At 48.0% G+C, this 17,839-nt stretch overlaps 1 long non-coding RNA gene across 4 annotated transcripts in view; it reads left to right on the top strand.

Moving 5' to 3' along the window:
• Positions 1 to 17,839, top strand: part of LOC131820549 (uncharacterized) — a 44,457-nt gene that overhangs the window by 12,045 nt on the left and 14,573 nt on the right. For 3 of the 4 annotated variants that reach the window (XR_009349687.1, XR_009349686.1, XR_009349688.1), the window contains exon 2: positions 11,188 to 11,329. This is a non-coding gene — a long non-coding RNA (uncharacterized LOC131820549). Of the gene's footprint in view, positions 1 to 1,057; positions 1,190 to 11,187; positions 11,330 to 17,839 lie in introns of those variants that run through there. The other variant, XR_009349685.1, reaches the window with a different exon arrangement.

The raw sequence follows: 17,839 nt of genomic DNA, 5'->3' as shown, positions 1-17,839 counted from the left end.
AAACCGCACCCTGATCTCCCTCTCAGAGAGAAGCCTCAGTCTGGCTGCAGAGCCCAAATAAGTTCCCCCTTGGCCGCTGGCAGAGCAGGTTCCAAGTCGCTGTCCCTGGGGATGGAGGATCTTTTGCTTGTACCCAAAAGCACGGCAGCAGCAGCTTTGGGCACCTCTAGACTGCTAGAGAGGTTCCAAGCAGCAATCGCACACTGAGATTTTCCCGCTGGCCCGGGCTGGGAGTGCCTGGTCTTTCTGGGTCTAAGAGCGCCCACCTTACATGCACCAATTTCAGGGAAGACAGAGGTTCACACGCGGGTCTCAGGCTCTGAGAACGGGGCACAGGTCCGAGAGCACCAGGCTGGGCCTTCGCGCACCTCTCTGGGGCAGGAGTTTGGTGCAGGCTCTGAAACAAGGGTGTGTATCAAAGGGCACCGGCGGGGCCTTTATACCTCTCTCAGGGGAGTATCTCAGGCTCTATAGCAGGACTTTCGCATTCTGCCGCCTGGTGTGGCTCCCATCCCCTCACAGGAAAAGGACCCCATGCATTCTCCAGTGCACTGGCAGCTTAGGGACCAAGAGCTGGTTTCTCTGCCGCACTCTCTCTGCCTCAGCGCCAAGGGAGGCTGTCCTGGGACCTGGGACTTAAGCCCCTGTCCCTAGCTGCCCCGATTCCCACAATTTCCCCCGAGATCCTTTGCTCTTTTGGAGTGCTTTCAACCAGTCTCCAAGTTAATGCTGGTCCCCAGACGCAGGGCACTCTCGCTCGTATTGGGATATTACTTTCCAACTGGTTGCCTCTGGTAGCTCCCTCCCCCTTTTGTTTATCTTCTGATATCAGTTCACAGTTCCCACTCCGCTTTACCTGCCCACTGGCTTCTTCTTCCCCTGTAGAGATCCAGACGTGTATAATTCTGATCTCAGGCTGATTTCATGGGTGATTGGAGTTCATGGGTGATTGGTAGGTAATCAGCTCATTTTGGGGTACAAGTTGAAAAGACGCCTCCTCCTACTTCCGTGCCATTTTGTCCCCCCTCTTAACTTTTTTTTTAATTTTATTTGACAGCACAAGTAGAGGGAGAGGATGAAAGAGAAGCAGGATCTGCACTGAGCAGGGAGCCAGATGCAGGGCTGGATCCCAGGACCCTGGACAGATGCTGCACTGAGGGAGCCACCCAGACACCCTTTTAGACCTAGGATGTAGGTAGGAGATGCAAGCCAGGGGTTCCTTGGCCCAACACTAATGACCATGGCTCAGATAAATCCATCTTCCACTGCAGGCTTCCAGATACTCTGCGAAGGAGACATTCCCCTTCCTGTCCCTGAATGCTCTGCCAGTTCAAGGCAGATCCATGTTTCTGAGGGTTCCTCTTTGGTCATTCTGTCAGGGACAGCCAAGAGGGCTCCAAGCCTGTGTGGACCCCAGGCCTGGGGATCCCAGCCCTGAACTCTTTCCTCTGCCCTTGATGACTCCAGAATAGATCAATTCAGCAACTGTCAATCCATGCCAGGCCAGGGAACAAACACAGCAGTACACAAGATCAACTCGCCTTGGTCCCAGGAGCCTGGATTCCCCAAGGAGGGCTTCACCTGGTCTCTGAAGGGGATTCCAGGGGTTCCAAGATGGCCATGGGTGGAGCCCACCAGGTAGAGAGGCCCCTGGAGAGTGTCCACTGGCGCTGAGCAGACGGAAGATCCCCTCAGGCCTTCCCTCTCGGCTCCACTGTGCCCTGGGGAGAGAAAAGGGCCAGCCACACCGCACCGGGGCCGCAGCTCGGCCGCCCAGGAGCGGCAGCGGGCCTAGCCTGGAGCTCAAGCAGCAGCAGGGAGGCCAGGATTGGGCGGGGGACTGGGGTCCTGGAGTCAGCAGAAGAGCAGCGGGAACCGGCAGGGGGCGCAGCCAGGCCCCTCACCGGACAGGACAGACAGGAGGCTGGGCGATGGCGGGCGGGTCTGCAGAGGCCTGCACCGCTGTTTGCCGCCCCCCACCCACCGCATCGCGCCCGCACCTGCCTGCCCCCGGCCCACCGCCTTCTGAGGTCCCAGCGAACTCACTGTGCAATTAGCGCCTCCCGGGGAGGCAGGGGTTCTGGGCTGGCAGGGCAGGGCGCGGGGGAGTGCATTGGTGCCCCGCTGACTCAGGTACTGAGGGGCTGGGGAGGGGTAGGGGCGCTAGGCAGAGAGGGAGACTGGGGCCCTCCTGCCCGCTGCCACCTGCTGCTTCGTCTGTGGGAGCGGGAGGGGGGCCTGGCGGACAGGTTCCTGGCGGACTGGTGCTCCTACGCCCCACAGCCCTTGCCCCACAGCCCTCGCTCCACTTCTCGGTATCCAGGGAACCCGTGGGGCCCTACTGACATCAAGGGGCCCAGCACTACTGGGCTCGTCTGACCCCCGGAGAGACGCCTGTGCTGACAGGCTTCTTTTCCAGAACTTGATGGAAAATTTTGTCCCTCAGAATCGCTGGGCTCCCCAACCCGAGAGGAGCTGGCTCTGCCCGCACAGCCTGGGCCCCACTGGGCCCCCTCCACCTCAACTGCTTTTTACCCAGGAGCCCCAGGATACCATTCCTTTCCGGCCCATGGACCCCTTCCCCCCACCCCCACCCCCACACCTCTACTTTGGGCCTGCGACCACCCTGGGATCACTTCCATCTCCGGCCCCCTACCCCACAGGTCCTTGTCCACCTCCAGGCCTGACCCCTGGCCCCTCTCACCTCAGGAGTCACTGAAACCCTTCCACTTGGGGGCCACTGGAATCTGCGATCCCAGACTCCCGGGACTCCCCTCCACCTTGGAGCTCCCTACCCTGTTTCCTCTAGGAACTGCTGTGCCTAGAGCACCGAAACCCCACATTCTCAAGCCAGCTGTCTTCGGGCCAGGGACTCAGGTATCCTCAGGGACCCTCCTTTCCGGGGCACATACTCCTCTCTGTGCAGGAGAGACCAGAGAGAGCAGGCTTGGGGATCCTTCACTCCAGCTGGATGGAGGGGCAGAAGCTGGGGTGTGTGTGAGGGGGTGCTCACAGGTGGCCTCCCTGGGTAAGGAGCTTCCAGGAGGAAACTTCAGGGCGAGGCCATGATGTGGAAGCCTCAGGAAGCACTGGCTGCACAGACTCCAGGCTCCTGGCTTGGGCAGTGGGCATTTAGTGGCCAGAGCCCTACAGGGCCAACCCCGTCCAAACCCACCCCACCCTGGCCGGCTTTTTTGTCTTGAATTTGCACAGCAACCTTTTCTCCAGTATGAAATTGAAAGCTTTGCTTTGGAAAGTTTTGTGTCCAGGAGGCTCCTGGGCATCCACTTACTTTATTTCCGGAGGCTAGTTGAGGAGGGTGGAGTCTTTGGGACCTTAACAGCAGGTCTCCTGATCCTTCCTGACTTCCTTTTTTTTTTTTTTTTTTTTTTTTTAGATTTATTTATTTGAGAGAGAGAGAGAGATAAAGAGCACACCACAGAACACATGCAGGCACAGGTGAATGGGCCAGGTGAATGGACCTGTGCCAAAACAAAGAGTCAGATGCTCAACCAGCTGCAACCACCACCCCCCGTCCACCTTTTACAGATGGGTTACATCTACACACTGTTAGGTGCTTTGCCTGGACCCGGCTAGTCTTACAGCACTCCTAGGACACTGTCTCTTGCCCAGTGTCTCTGGTCAGTACCAACCCATGCCTCAAGTGTGGGAATGACTTCTTCCTGACTCCTTTTAAGATTTTTTATTTTATTTTATTTATTTGACAGAGAGAGATCACAAGTAGGCAGAGAGGCAGGCGGAGAGAGAGAGAGGAGGAAGCAGGCTCCCTGCTGAGCAGAGAGCCCAATGCGGGACTCGATCCCAGGACCCTGAGATCATGACCTTAGCCGAAGGCAGCGGCTTAACCCACTGAGCCACCCAGGCACCCTTCCTGACTCCTTCTTAACTCCCTGTCCAGCCTGGGTTGCCCACCCCCCTCCAGGCTGTCCTAGTTGTATATATTGGATCTCTGTAGATAGTGGGCACCATAAGATCCTCACCTGTCGTGGCCGGCGCAACAAATCAACCGGGAACATGAGGGTAAGAGGATGAAGAAAAGAACTCGAGAAGCAAAGAGATGGGGGGCAGGAGGAGCACTGAGGAGGATGTCCAGCAGTGCTAAGTTTATTCAAAGCATTAAGGCCATATATATAGTGACATTACATCTGTGTTTAGTTAAGCAACTACGGTTCCTCATGACGCCAAATGGCTGATGCCAGTACAAATACAGCAAACCTGAAAGTAATTTATGGGCTGTACTAAGGCAGCAAGGACCAGCAACGAACTTTTTAGCCCAACCGAATTGTTCTCATTTGTTTAGTAAGCGTGAGGGAAGTCACGTAGGCGAGCGCACAACACATAGCACAGACTCTTTCCCAGTGCTACTCAACTTTTCCCATCCTAAACCTTTTGTTAGGTTATTTGGACTTTAAAGGAGGCACAAGTCAGGGTCTGGTTTGGTTCTCGTCTCAAGCCTTATTGCGGCCTCCCACACTCACCGAAATGAGAACATGGCTCAGGGTTATGGAGTGAATATACCCTTTAGGAAACATTAAAGGACGTAGCATAACTGGTCCGGTGTCACCCAGCCTGTGAGAGGCATGGGTGAGATTCAGACTGCACTGGGTCCCACAGCCATTTTCAGCTCACCTTAGTGTCCAACCTGGTCCCAGAAGGTTCCTGCTCAGGACTTTGCTTTGTGCTGAGCTGGGCTTGCTTCCTGCCTGTGAAGCCATTTTCACAGTGTGTCCCCAGCCCACCCTCTCATATTGAGCATCAGTGCTGCCTTGGCTGGTCTCTGTTGATCGTGCCGTTCCTCTCCATCCCTCTGTCACCCCTCCGGCCCACTGTCCTACTGCCCTCTGTCCAGTGGGCCAAGTTCTGAGTTTCTTGCCTGCACTTCCTCTTAACTGTGCTCTGTTGAAATCCTCTCTAGCAGGGAAGACCTGCTTATCAGAGCAGCTTGATTTGGAATCCGTCTCCCCTGGAGGTCAGAGCTTCTGACCATCATGTCCCCAGCCTCAGCACTGGGGATGCCTGCCCAGCCTATTCTAGGTGCTCGTGGAGCTCTGGGATCTTGGAGAAGATTTGCCATGAAAATAAGCATTTATACATAACACGGAAGAGAAGATTTGAGGAAATTGAGTGGGTGTCATCTGGTAATGTTTGTGTTAGGATGGTTCTGAAATTTCTGGGCCCTGAGTTACCAAGAATCCTAGGTTGCCCAGCTGGAAGGACCTCAGATAGATCAGCTGGGCTCCTCACCTCATTTGACAGATGGGAAGTTGAGGCCCAGAGCTTAGTGCCACAGAGCAGGAGTGAGGAGAGATGTTAATGACAGGAAGAAACCATAGGGTAAGCACAAAGTGGCTGAGCCTCGGCTTTGTTTATGCAAATGAGGCTGCTGACCCTATTTAGTGCCCAGCAAGAAGTAACACCAGCCCATACCTTCTGAGGTTTAACTCATGCCAGGAATGATTCTCAATGTTTTATTTGTGGGCACCTGGGTGGCTCAGTTGTTCAGCTGAGGTTATGCTCCCAGGGTGCTGGGATCTAATCCTCACCAGGCTTCCTGCTCAGTGGGAAGCCTGCTTCTCCCTTTCACACTCCCCCTGTGTGTGTTCCCTCTCACCCTGTCTCTCTCTCTCTGTCAAATAAATAATAAAATCTTAAAACAAGAACAACAACACCAAAATGCTTTATTTGCCTTAGGAGATAGGGTCTGTTATGGCTACCATTTTAATGCATGGAAATATGGGCACAGGGGAGCTGAAGGAGTCCAAGGTCACACAGCTTGCAAGTGGAGGAGCCAAGATTTGAACCCTGGGCAGCCTGCCTCCAGAACCTGTATTATTTTTTCCCCTTGTGTATGTCATTTTTAAAAACCTTTCCCTGAATTCTAACAGAGATGTGTAAACATTGTTAAGCATGTAGTTTATTGATCATCACAAAGCTTAGGTTCTGAAGCATTGCAGCAAGCTGGGGTGGGCTTTGATGTCAGACCTTGTTGGAATCCAGTTTCTGGTGCTGCATGGCCTTAGGTGACTTACTCAGCCTCAGTTTCTGCACTGAGTTTGGCAGCCTTGTGATGAGTAGATCGTGTGACAGTGCCTAGCGGGTTTGGTGCCTGGCGAGTGTTTAATAAATGGTTTTCTCTTCTTAATAATGAAGATTCTAAGTTGTGTTGGTTTTGTTAAGCAGTCCGAATACCTTCCTCATCGGTCAGTTGCCTGTCAGTCGCCTTGTAGGTACTTGTGATGAGTCACTTTGGTAAGTCACTATATATAGCTGAAACATTTGGGGGTAGTTGGGGGACACCCCCCCTGCCCCCACTGCCCCTGCATTGAAAGTCTGTAATTTAAAATGTTCCACCTGTGCCTTTTTTTTTTTTAAACATAACCACTTTGGGACAGTGAAAGTTATATGTCTTCTCCTTAGGGTTGTGACGGAGCCTTTGGGGACCTGCAACAGCTTACTTCCAGTTTCTGTCTGGCATGCTGATGGGCCAGAACTTATTTTAACAACATTCCATCACATTCCAGGCACCTGGAAGGAGGAATATGTTGAACTTCTCGGAAATTATTTTTTGGAACTGTTTTTATCCTGAGGAATAACCCATTTAAAAATTGAATGACCTTTATGGTTGACTTTTCCACTCTACATAATGCAAACTGAAAAACTCCTTGTTTTCAGCTGCTTCTGCAGCAGTGGGAAGAGCAAGCCTGTGGGAGTCCTCCCCAGGTTGGCACCAGCACAGAGCGGCATCATTCTACACACCCCTCATGCCTTGTCTCCTTGTCTGTGAGGTGGTAATGATGGTGCAGGGAGCTCCAGGGGTTGTCGTGAAGGTTACAGAGATGGGGGGTGTAAACTTTGAACAGTGTGCCCCACATAAAATGCAGATCTGGTGAGCAGAGGCAGCTGCTCACATTAATTGTTGATGCCAAGGCACTGGAGTTCCAAAACAGCCTATGCCTTTCTTTCCTGGGTCCTTTTTGTCTCAGCCACCACCTTAGAGAAAGTGACTCAGCAAGGCTGGTGCTTGTGGAGCCCTCTACAAGGCCAGCTAATTCACACGGGCGATGCCCTGGAGATAAGGGGGTTTTCCTGGGTGGTAGGACCCCATTTCAGAGGCTTAACTAGCCGGTTTCTCCTAACTGGTCCTGTCCTCCAGGGTCAAGATGAAGGCCTGCCAGGAGCCTGGTGGTCTCGCCAGAGTTTTCCACTGGAAGCATGAAGGACCCCATGGGGCCTCGTGCAGAAGGACATGGGTGTTGGAGGGAGAACAGGGGGGACATCGCCTGTACCATCATGGGCAGGTCACTATATCTGGCTCACGCCGGCTTTCTTCCCATCGGGGAAATGGCAGAAGACCATGCTTTTTCACAGGAGGGATGAGGGTTTAGGGAGGTATTTGATGACTGTGTTGGGGCTGCATGAGTAACAGAGTTGACGGAGGGGCCTTGGAGTCACAGACTTGGGTTCAGGCCCCTGCTGCTGCCACATAAAAGTAGATCGCTTGGCTAAGCCATGGACCTCAGTGTCCTCCTCTGTGCACTGTGGATAATACCTAGCATGTAGGTCTGTGAGGGGTACAAAATAGAAGGCCATATTAGGAGCTTAGAGCAGAGCCTGGTACTCACTAGATTGTAGTTTTATGGGGATACTCTGGCATCACTGGTGTTGCAGACCTGGTCCTACCCTCTGGAAACTTTGGTTGTGTGACAGATGGCTTATGAGGCCATGGCTGACAGAAAGAAGCGGTGTCTGTCTTTTCTTAAGATTAAGGGTACAGAGGGGTGCCTGGTGGCTCAGTCGTTGAAGCATCCAACTCTTGGTTTCAGCTAAGGTCATGAACTCAGGGTGGTGGGATTGAGCCCTGAGGTGTGCTCTGCTTTCAGTGTAGAATCTGCTGGAGGTTCTATCTCCCTGTATTTGTGTGTGTGTGCTCTCTCTGTATCTCTGTCTCTGTCTCTCTCTCCCTAAAATAAATGAATCTGTAAAAATAAATAAATACATACATGCATAAGTTAATTAATTATGGGTACAGAAATCAGTGATGGAGCTGGGCTGATGGGACACTTGGCAGCAAAGACAGGTGCACCCTGCTTGAAGGCTCGGGGGTAGCTGCGGTGTCGCCAGTGGTGATGGGGGTGTGAGGAAGTTGCCTCGTGCAGCATCCAGAGGGGAACTTAGATGGGGAGGGTTCCAGGGAGTAAATGCCCATGGGTAGGAAGCATCTTCAGGCAGATTAATGTCAGAGGGTGTCCTCATGAATGGGGAGGCACCCTTTCTCCCTGAAGCTGCCCACGAGTGGAGGTGTGCCTGCTCGGGACATAAGTAAATCATTGGGGTTTATCCTCCTAAGCTGTTAATTTATGAAGATGTGGCCAAGACCTTGTCTCACTGCTTTTTAAAGAGAAGTAAATTAAACTGTTGTTTGGGATGGTGTTGTCTTCCAAAGGCTCATTCAGAGTCAGTGGCAGAGCTGCTGTGGGCTTTCCAACTTGTCTTAAAAGCCTGGTCCAGGCAAGAGTGAGGGATATTCCCATCTCTTGCGGTCTCTTGCCCTCTCTGTTTATGGCAGAACGTGGATTTGTGACTGGTAAATAAACAGGCATCCTGTGCAGATCCTTCAGCTCTTCGTGTGGCTGCAGTAGAGGAAATTCCCATTCACTGGGCACAGACTGTGGCTGGACGGGTGGTGTGGCGGGGCTCTCAGTGAGCATTCTCCTTTCACGTAATCCCCGACCAGACATGAGTTTTGTGGTGTTGCCACTTTCCTGCTGGCCAGGAGGGAAGTTGAGGCCCAGGAAAGTTACACTTTCTCGCTGTGGTAAGCGGCAGAGCCATGTCAGCCGGTCCAGGCCCTGGCTTTCAGGTCTGTTTGCTGTGAGCATTTCCTCTTGTGTTTCCAGCTTTTGGCCTGTTTGACCTATCAAACTATTGATGGTGTATTGATAATTCTAATACTCTCGACATTGTGAGAGATTAGCTCTTCACTTTGTGCTAGAAATGTTTCTTGCTGTATTTTTCTTTTAATTAAAAAAAAAAAAAAGCCGAAGTCCCACGTTTTTGCCCATTTGAATCTCCCTGAGTCTCCATGTTGTGAAGTGGTTGGGTTTGGGGATTTCTAGGGCAGGGGCCTAGTTGGTGGTGGCTTTGCCTGGAGGAGCCCATGGCTCAGGACGTAGAGTGGGGACTGGAGCAGTGTGAACTGTGGCCTGAAAATGTGTTCGTGTGTGCTGAGGTGGTGCCCAGATTCTTTTGGAGGATGAACTGAGGTTTTGATCAGTAGGTTAGAGAAACACTTGATGGAATAACACTGATAATTTTGTTTTTGTATTCAATCCTAATTTTGTGTTTTCGTTTTCGTGTAGTGCAGTGTGCTCTATGTTCTAAAAAAAAAAATTGGCAATCAATTCATACAGTATCATGATTTAATAATCCTTCCTCACTCACCGGGTCATATTTCAGGTTTTTATATGTAGTTTTTATATCTGTAGTTCTGTTTCTGAATTCTGCATTTTGATTCATTCCTTCATTTTTAAATTTCTTATTTTAAAGATTTTATTTATTTGAGAGAGAGAGAGAGAGAATGAGCTAGGAGCAGGGGCAGAGGGAGAAGGAAAGGGAGACTCCTCACTGAGCAGGGAGCCTGATGTGGGGCTCAGATCCCAGGTCTCTGAGATCAGGACCTGACCCAAAGGCAGATGCTTAACAGACTGAGCTACCCAGGTGCCGCCACATTCCTTCATATTTTTATTTTTACTCCAGTGCTGCACTGCTTGGCTGGTTGCTTCAGTTTCTGGGAGGGAGGGAGATGACGCCCTCCCCTGTTCTTCTAACAAGTTTGTTTTTGCTGCGTTGACTGGAGAAGGGCCAGGCTTCCTGAAGATGAGTAGGATGATTCAGTGACACCCAAAAGGCAGTGGCTATCATTGTTCCCACTGTGCTTCAACAACTTCACCCACTGACTCTTTGATGATGGCAGCCACCAGCAAATCTTCTGCAGAGGACTGCTGCCTTGGGATGCTTTTCTTGTGGTGCTGGACTTCATTCCCCCTGGCAGCCAGTACAGCTAGGATTAGAACCTAGGAAAAGTCCCATTAGAACCCAAGAAAGTGGGGTGCCTGGGTGGCTTAATCGATTGTCTGCCTTTGGCTCAGTTCATGGTCTTAGGGTCCTGAGATCAAACCCTGCACTAGTGTCCATGCTGGCTGTGGAGCCTACTTAAAATCAAACAAACAGAAATCAGCCCAAGAAAGTACCATCCTTTGTGTTGTTCTATACTGTGGATCAGATTTTATTTTTCTTTTCTTTTTTTCTTTCTTCTTTCTTTTTAAAGATTATTTATTTGTCAGTGAGAGAGCACAATCAGGGGGAGCAACAGGCAGAGGGAGAGGCAGGCTTCTGGTTGGGTAAGGAGTCTGATGCTGGACTTGATCCCAGGACCCTGTGATCATGACCTGAGTCATGTTAGGCTGCTGCCTAACAGACTGAGCCAACCAGGCATCCCCAGGATCAGACTTCAATAACCCTACCAGATTTCTTTAGCTTTGACATTTTAAAGGACAATGAAAGCTAGCTAAACCTACACCAGGATTCTGCATCTGCTGGGGCTGTGCTGTCCAGGCCTATGTGCCTCCTGTTCTTCTAACCCCATCAATTCCACCCATGTTTTAGCCAGAGAACTGTAGGCAGGTGTGGGTGTGTCACTGAAAGCTTTGACTCATCATTCATATCTTTATTGTAAGCTTATAATCTTTATTTTTTTCTTTTTTTTGGGTAAGATTTTATTGATTTGTTTGTTTATGAGAATGAATGGTGAGCAGAGGCAGAGGGAGAAGCAGACTCCCTGCTGAGCAGGAAGTCGGACATAGGGCAAGATCCCAGGATTATTTATGACCTGAGCCCAATGCAGATGCTTAACCGACTGAGCCACCCAGGCGCCTCTTTATTTTTCCTTTATTGATTATCTGCCTTTCTGAGGCAGCGTTCTACCTGGGTTTTCATAACTCCACACTAAGGTATTCTTCCACTAGTGTGGCCTGTTTTGAGGTAATTCCTATACATTCTGGTTATGCTGCTAAATGATGCTATGATCTTGGATTCTTTTTATTTTTTTAACCTCTCTGAGCCTTGGTTTCCTCTGTGCTAATGTGGATAATATACCCTCTCTTGCAGATGTGTGGAGGGCCATAGCTGACTTGGATGCATTTGGAGTCATCTCACGGCACATGGAATACACAATTTATCTTGCTTCCTGTCTTGATAACGACATCTTGGTTTTCATGCTGTCTTAGAACAAGAAGAACTTGACTTACATGTAAGTTGTGAATTCACGTACTTTTGACAGAGGTGTTATTTTAGTTTAGTTTAGTTTAGTTTAGTTTAGTTTAGTTTAAAGCAGGCTCCACACCCAGTGCAGAGCCCAGTGTGGAACTCAAACTCACCACCATGAGATCAAGATCCGAGCTGAGATCAAGAGTTGGCCGCTCAACCAGCCTAGTCACCCAGGCATCCCTTCTGTTTATCATTTTTCAAAAAATGTGACAAGTAACACTTTCTCTGCCTGGACCTGTCCTCACACCTGCTATGCTGGCCTGGGGGTCAGACGTGTAACTGGTGTGGTGCTGGTGATGATGAGCAAGACAATTGTTAAGTCTTTTTACCCTAATTGCTGTTGTCCTATTATTTCCCTTTTTTTTAAAGATTGTATTTTATATTGTGGTGATATATGCTAAAACTGTTGCTTCTGGTCCTGCATTAAAACTTGAATATGTAGGGCATTTTTCAAGGATTCATCCCTGGAGATACAGTATTTGTTTTTCTCTGTCTGACTTATTTTGCTTAGCACAACACCCTCTAGGTACATCCATACTGTTGTAAATATCAGGATCTCATCCTTTTTGATGGCTGAGTAATATACCATTGTGTGTATGTACCACTTCATCTTCTGTTGCCGGACACTTGGGCTGCTTCCATACCTCGGCTATGGAAAAAAAAATGCTGCAGTAGGCTTAGGGGTGCCTCTGTGCTTTCAGAATGTTGAGTCTGATGTGTCAACTGCCACAACAGTCGTGGCAACTCAGGAAGGGAGCCAGGTGCAGGAGGTAAGAGGAGGAGTGCAGCTTTAGGCAATCTGAGTTGAGGTGTCTGTGGGACGTGCAGGTGTAGGTTCTGGTTGGACAGTCAAAATGTAGGGATGGGTGCTTGGGGGAAGAGAGATGCAGTCATGCTGTTGCCAAGGGATATATTCCTTGTAGAGAGAGTGACAGTTAAGGATTTAGGGTAATTCTTTCTTTTCTTGGGCAGATAAAGGGGAAGAATAAAGGAGTAGTGGATGGAAGGGGAGGGACGTGGCTTTGATGCCAGGAAGGCATTTTTGCACAGATGTCTAGAGAAGAGAGATTTGAAGGAATGAAATGTCAGCAATGTTCGATGATGTGAAAAGTTGCAAAGCAGCTTGATTAGGGGGTGGGGGTAGATCGAGGAGGTTGTCACTGAGTACTGAAAGAAAATGGGAGGTGAGTAGTGGAGTCCTAAGCCAGACAGAGAGATAGAGTTACTGGGTGTGAGACCATGGAGGTCACATACAAGAATAGCCTTTTAGAAAGTTTGATGGTAAAGACACAGACGATCATAACTCCAGACATAGCTTGGACAAAGGTGGGTTTTACAGGCTGTGTTTACCTATTTGCAGGTTGACTGAAGGGAGATGACAGATGGTGCATGCTGCTGGGTGTTGTGGGTTGAGATGGGATCAGGTATACAGAAAAGCACACAGAGAGGAGTGTATGGATGCCCTGACTGCTTCTGTAGAACGTTAGGCCAACATTAGGCATGGAGGGAATGGAACGTGGCTCAAGGAGATGTGCAGTCTCAGATACAGACCACATGGCTCAGAGTCTTACAGGGCTCTCCTTGCCTCTGCGTGGCCCTTCTCACAGGGTTTAAGTTTTGAACAGTCCTTTTGTTGCTCTGGGTTTGGGGTGTGACTGGAGACACAGAGCAGAGAGCAAGGGCTGAGGAAAGACCAAGAGGGCAGGAACTCACAGAGGGGAGTCTACTACCCTCTCTGCCTTCCCTGGTATGGGCTCTCTCCTTATCTGGATGGATGGATGACCTGCCATTACTTCTTTTAAAAATGCATTTGGCTTTACCCTCCCAGAAAGCAACACATGTTTATTGAAGAATAGTGGGAAACCCCAGAGAAACTGAAGGAAGAAAATAAGCACTCGGCTGAAGACAACCATTCAAAAGTTCTGGCACCTTTTCCTCCCAACTTTCACTGAAGTTGAACAGATAAATGTATATATATGAAGTGATTTCTGGGAAAGACCAAAAAAAAAAAAAAAATACCAACAACAGGAAAACAAAAAATAGAACAAAGCAGAAGAAAACGGTGTTCATTTTCTTCCTGAGGCTGCCCTTCCTCCGTACTGCTACTTGGTTTTACTACCTGCTTTTCTCCCTGGGCTTTCTTGACAAAACATGGTTCCACTACTTTACCTTCTTCAAAGTGTTTAACAGAGTCGTTTGCTTTCAACATGGAGTTTGAGCAAAATGGACTATTGTTTTAAAATATTCTATCATGTGTGCTGTAATATCTCATCCTGGACATGATACAAATGCTATGATAAAAAGAAGAGATGCTTTTAAAGTGATCACCATAGTTGTGAAATTCATTGGCATGATCCTTCTTTTTTTTTTTTTTTCAAAGATTTTATTTATTTATTTGACAGACAGAGATCACAAGTAGGCAGAGAGGCAGGCAGAGAGAGGAGAAAGAAGGCTCCCTGCAGAGCAGAAAGCCCGATGCGGGGCTCGATCCCAGGATCCTGAGATCATGACCTGAGCTGAGGGCAGAGGCTTAACCCACTGAGCCACCCAGGCACCCCGATATGATCCTTCTTTTGAGGGTCATAATTCGTTTAATTTTTTTTCTGCTCCATCTTAACCTTCGCAGTCTTCAGTTGTTATGTGCATTAGACACAGTATTAGCAGTAGTGGCAGTAAAAATACTCCTGTCACCCTTTACAGGTACCATTTTACTAGCATCTCCTTACCACTGTAGCAGCTTTAAACCCTGTTTCCACCCTGTTCATTCCTTTCAATGCCTTTTCTCTCTGGCTTTCCTTAAAACCTTTTCTTAGTTTTTGGTGTTCTATAGCTTTACCACAAAATGTTTCATTGAAGATTTCTCATCTTGCTTGGTATCTGTGCATTTCCTGTATTTCTGGATTTATCACTTCTGTAATATCCTCAGCTGTTTTCTTCTGAAATGTTGACTCTGTCCTTCTGCTGTACTTCCCAGGATTCTTATTTAAACCTCCCGTCTGTTGCCCGTGTCTCTCAAGCTGGCGTTCCTCCTCTTCTCCTGCCTCCTTGTGTTGCATTCTGGGGAGTGTCTTCACTTCTTGGTGCGGTGTTGTGAAGTCCCTCATTCGGGGCTCATCTACTGCCCCACCATTCTGGTGTGTCTTCTGTTGTGTTTTACGTCTCAGTGATTTTTGGTCCCTGTTTCACTTCCTTCAGTTCCATGTTCACACTTGGCCTGTTGCTTTTGATAGGCTCTTGATCCTTCTTCATTTTTAAACCTCTTTTGTGTTCTTAAACAATTAACATGTAATATTTTCTATTCTGTATATGATCATTCCAGTGTCTGAAGTCTTCATTTTCCCTCAGTCTTCTGTCTCTCACAGTGGCCTCATTTCTTGCATGCTCTGTGAAGGGATTTTGAGACCAGATTTATTGGAACATAGATGTAATCTCTTTTAATTCTGTTTTTTGGTGTTGTTTTTTTGTTTGTTTGTCTGTTTGTTTTTTCCTGGAGGGTTTGTCTTTCCTTTGCCAGGAGGCTGGGAGTGTTCTTGGTTGGGATCACTTTGGTTCCATTTGAGGGTCCTTGTTTATTAAGGAAATCTCAGGTTCAGTTCCCCCAACTTACCATGTGGTGGGAACGGGGTCTGGAGGGCACAGGCCTGTAGAGATCCTGCAGTGAAAATGGCATTTGTTCTCTGGCACCCTGATTTGTTTCTCTTGAGCTTGTTGCTTACAGATCAGGTTTTGGCTCACTTGTTTCTGCCACCTCCCTCTTCCCGCTTCCTTTCCTACCATTTTCTAAGTCCTTTGTTAGTTTTCCGATGTCTTCTAAAGCCCAGAAATGTTTTGTGAATTCCATTTGCCATCACTAATTGCAAGTCTCATCCTGCAGCAGGAAGGCCAGAGCCAGACACTGTAATGCTCTGCCTCCCACAGAGGAGATTTTAATACCCTCTCCTCGTGTTCAGAAATTCTAGATTGGAGATGGAGTTATGGATACATTACCATCTACAGAGGATTAGTTGCCTATATAATAGAACAAGTATGCATTATTCTAATCTTCCTAAAACTTCCATTTTGCATAATAAATATGAATGAATAAGGAACCCACATTACTTTAGTTTATGCAGATGTTCTCTTTCTGTCTCTGGCTTTAGATGGTAGGTTGTAATTTGTATGGTTCATTCTGAAAATTGGGTAACTTCATTCTTATTTTCTACATGTTGGTGCCATATAAAGTGATGATTTATGGACATTCAGAGGTAAATATTTATCAACATCTAAATAATTGGGGAAGGCTTCCTTTACAAAAGGTAGAATTATTAAGACCTGTTTAATCACAGAAGGGATATCCTGTAAAGCTAGCCCATAAATAAAAAGTGGATCAGAAGAAAGCAGAGAGAGGAGAGAATTTGGAAGGAGCACGTGTAGGGACACCTACTGCCTATCCCTGTAAGTCAGGGGCAATCCAGAAGGGAAACCTTGTTAAAGGAGGCAGTAGTGTTTAGATGTAATGAGCTACTGGAAACCTCACAGTGTTCTGGTGAAGCAAGTGGTGTGCAATCAAGTCCGCAGCCCAGTTGAAGTTGTGGCTTCAGGCAGCAAGCGAGCAGGCCTTTCTGTCTGCCTTTATCTCCAGTGGGAGCGACTTGTCCTCCTTGAAGTCAGCCTCCAGACATCTTTTCCTGTCGCTACACATCTGTGCATCACTGAGAATTTCTGCGGTTGCTGCTTCATGGAGATGTTTGTCAGTTTTGGGTTTTGTTTGTTTTGTTTTGTTTTTTACCGAGGTTCACTTGCTAACTTTTCTCTTCTCTTAAAAAAAAATATTTAATCTAGGGGTGCCTGGGTGGCTCAGTGGGTTAAAGCCTCTGCCTTCGGCTCGGCTCGAAGACATGATCCCAGGGTCCTGGGATTGAGCCCCACATCAGGCTCTCTGCTCAGCAGGGAGCCTGCTTCCCTTCCTCTCTCTCTGCCTGCCTCTCTGCCTATTTGTGATCTCTGTCTGCCAAATAAATAAATAAAATCTTTTAAAAATATATGTGTTTAATCTAGGGGCACCTGGGTGGCTAAGTGGGTGGGTTAAGCCTGTCTCTTCAGCTCAGGTTATGATCTCAGGGTCCTGGGATTGAGTCCTGCATCAGCAGGGAGCCCTCTTCCTCCTCCTCTCTCTCTCTCTCTCTCTCTCTCTCTGCCTCTCTGCCTACTTGTGATCTCTCTCTGTCAAATAAATAAGTAAGTAAATAAATCTTTTAAAAATTTATATATAATCTCTTCCAGGAAGAGATTATGCTGAGTGAAAAAAGTCAAGCAGAGAGAGTCAATTATCATATGGTTTCACTTATTTGTGGAGCATTACAAATAGCATGGTGGACAAGGGGAGATGGAGAGAAGGGAGTTGAGGGAAACTGGAAGGGGAGGTGAACCATGACAGACTATGGACTCTGAAAAATAATCTGAGGGTTTTGAATGGGTAGGGGGTGGGAGGTTGGGGGAACCAGGTGGTGGGTATTAGAGAGGGCACGGATTGCATGGAGCACTGGGTGTGGTGCAAAAACAACGAATACTGTTACACTGAAAAATATATATATATATATTTCATCTATCATTACCATGTATTTCAAATGGTAGTGGGGGATGATGGTGTGGGACCCCATGAAGTGAATTTACACTGCCATCTTGACAATATAAGTGTCGTACACAGCCGTCCTGTGTCCCCTTTCCTTCTGAAATGGATTCTCTCTTCCCAGCTGTTATCAATAGAAGACAGGGGTCTTTGTTCTTGTAGCTGACTTGTCCAAGATCGCACAACTTTCGAGGTTTAACCTTTGGTCTGATTGTAGGACCCATTTTCTTTAACTCAGTGCCATGCAACCTACCATGTAGGAGTCTCAATACTCTCCTGCTTTTGAAGCTGTACTCCACAGGCCACGTCTACCAGTGCATATCTATTTTTGTCTAGTTCACTCATTTATTGCACACATTTACTGGATGCCAGCTATGTGTTTCAGGCACCTTTCTAGGTGCTGGAGATATGGCAGTGGGCAAGTCAAACACAACCCCCTGCCCTCATTGAGCATGTTCCATTTCCTACTACTGGAAGCATCCAACAGTAACAATGGACTTATGCCAGAAGTCCAGCAATGATATGAGTTCGAGAAATTTCTGAATGGTTCTTTGTGGAAGTGATGATTTGGTGGCAGCCCTCGAGGTAGCTACCTGCACAGGCAAAAAAAAAAAAAGGAGGGCTGGTGTAGAAATGCCTGATGAATGGGCTTCAAGGTCAAATAACTGAGCCAGGTCTTTAAGGTCTTATTTAGCTCTGAGATTTTTCAACAACTTTCCATGATACATATGCATATTATAGAAAAAAACCCTATTCAAAGCACACTGTAAATTTGGAGGACGATTGTCTTTGCATTATTTTTGTGATTAAATGACAGTTGATGATACAGGCACTGTTGTAAGTCACGTATCCCTGTGCCAGCACTTTGTGGTAAATTCTTTTATC

Source organism: Mustela lutreola, chromosome 18 (genome assembly GCF_030435805.1).
Source record: "Mustela lutreola isolate mMusLut2 chromosome 18, mMusLut2.pri, whole genome shotgun sequence".
Classification (NCBI taxonomy): domain Eukaryota; kingdom Metazoa; phylum Chordata; class Mammalia; order Carnivora; family Mustelidae; genus Mustela; species Mustela lutreola.
Note: the sequence above shows the minus strand (reverse complement) of the source record. Positions and strands in the feature narration are given on the sequence as shown.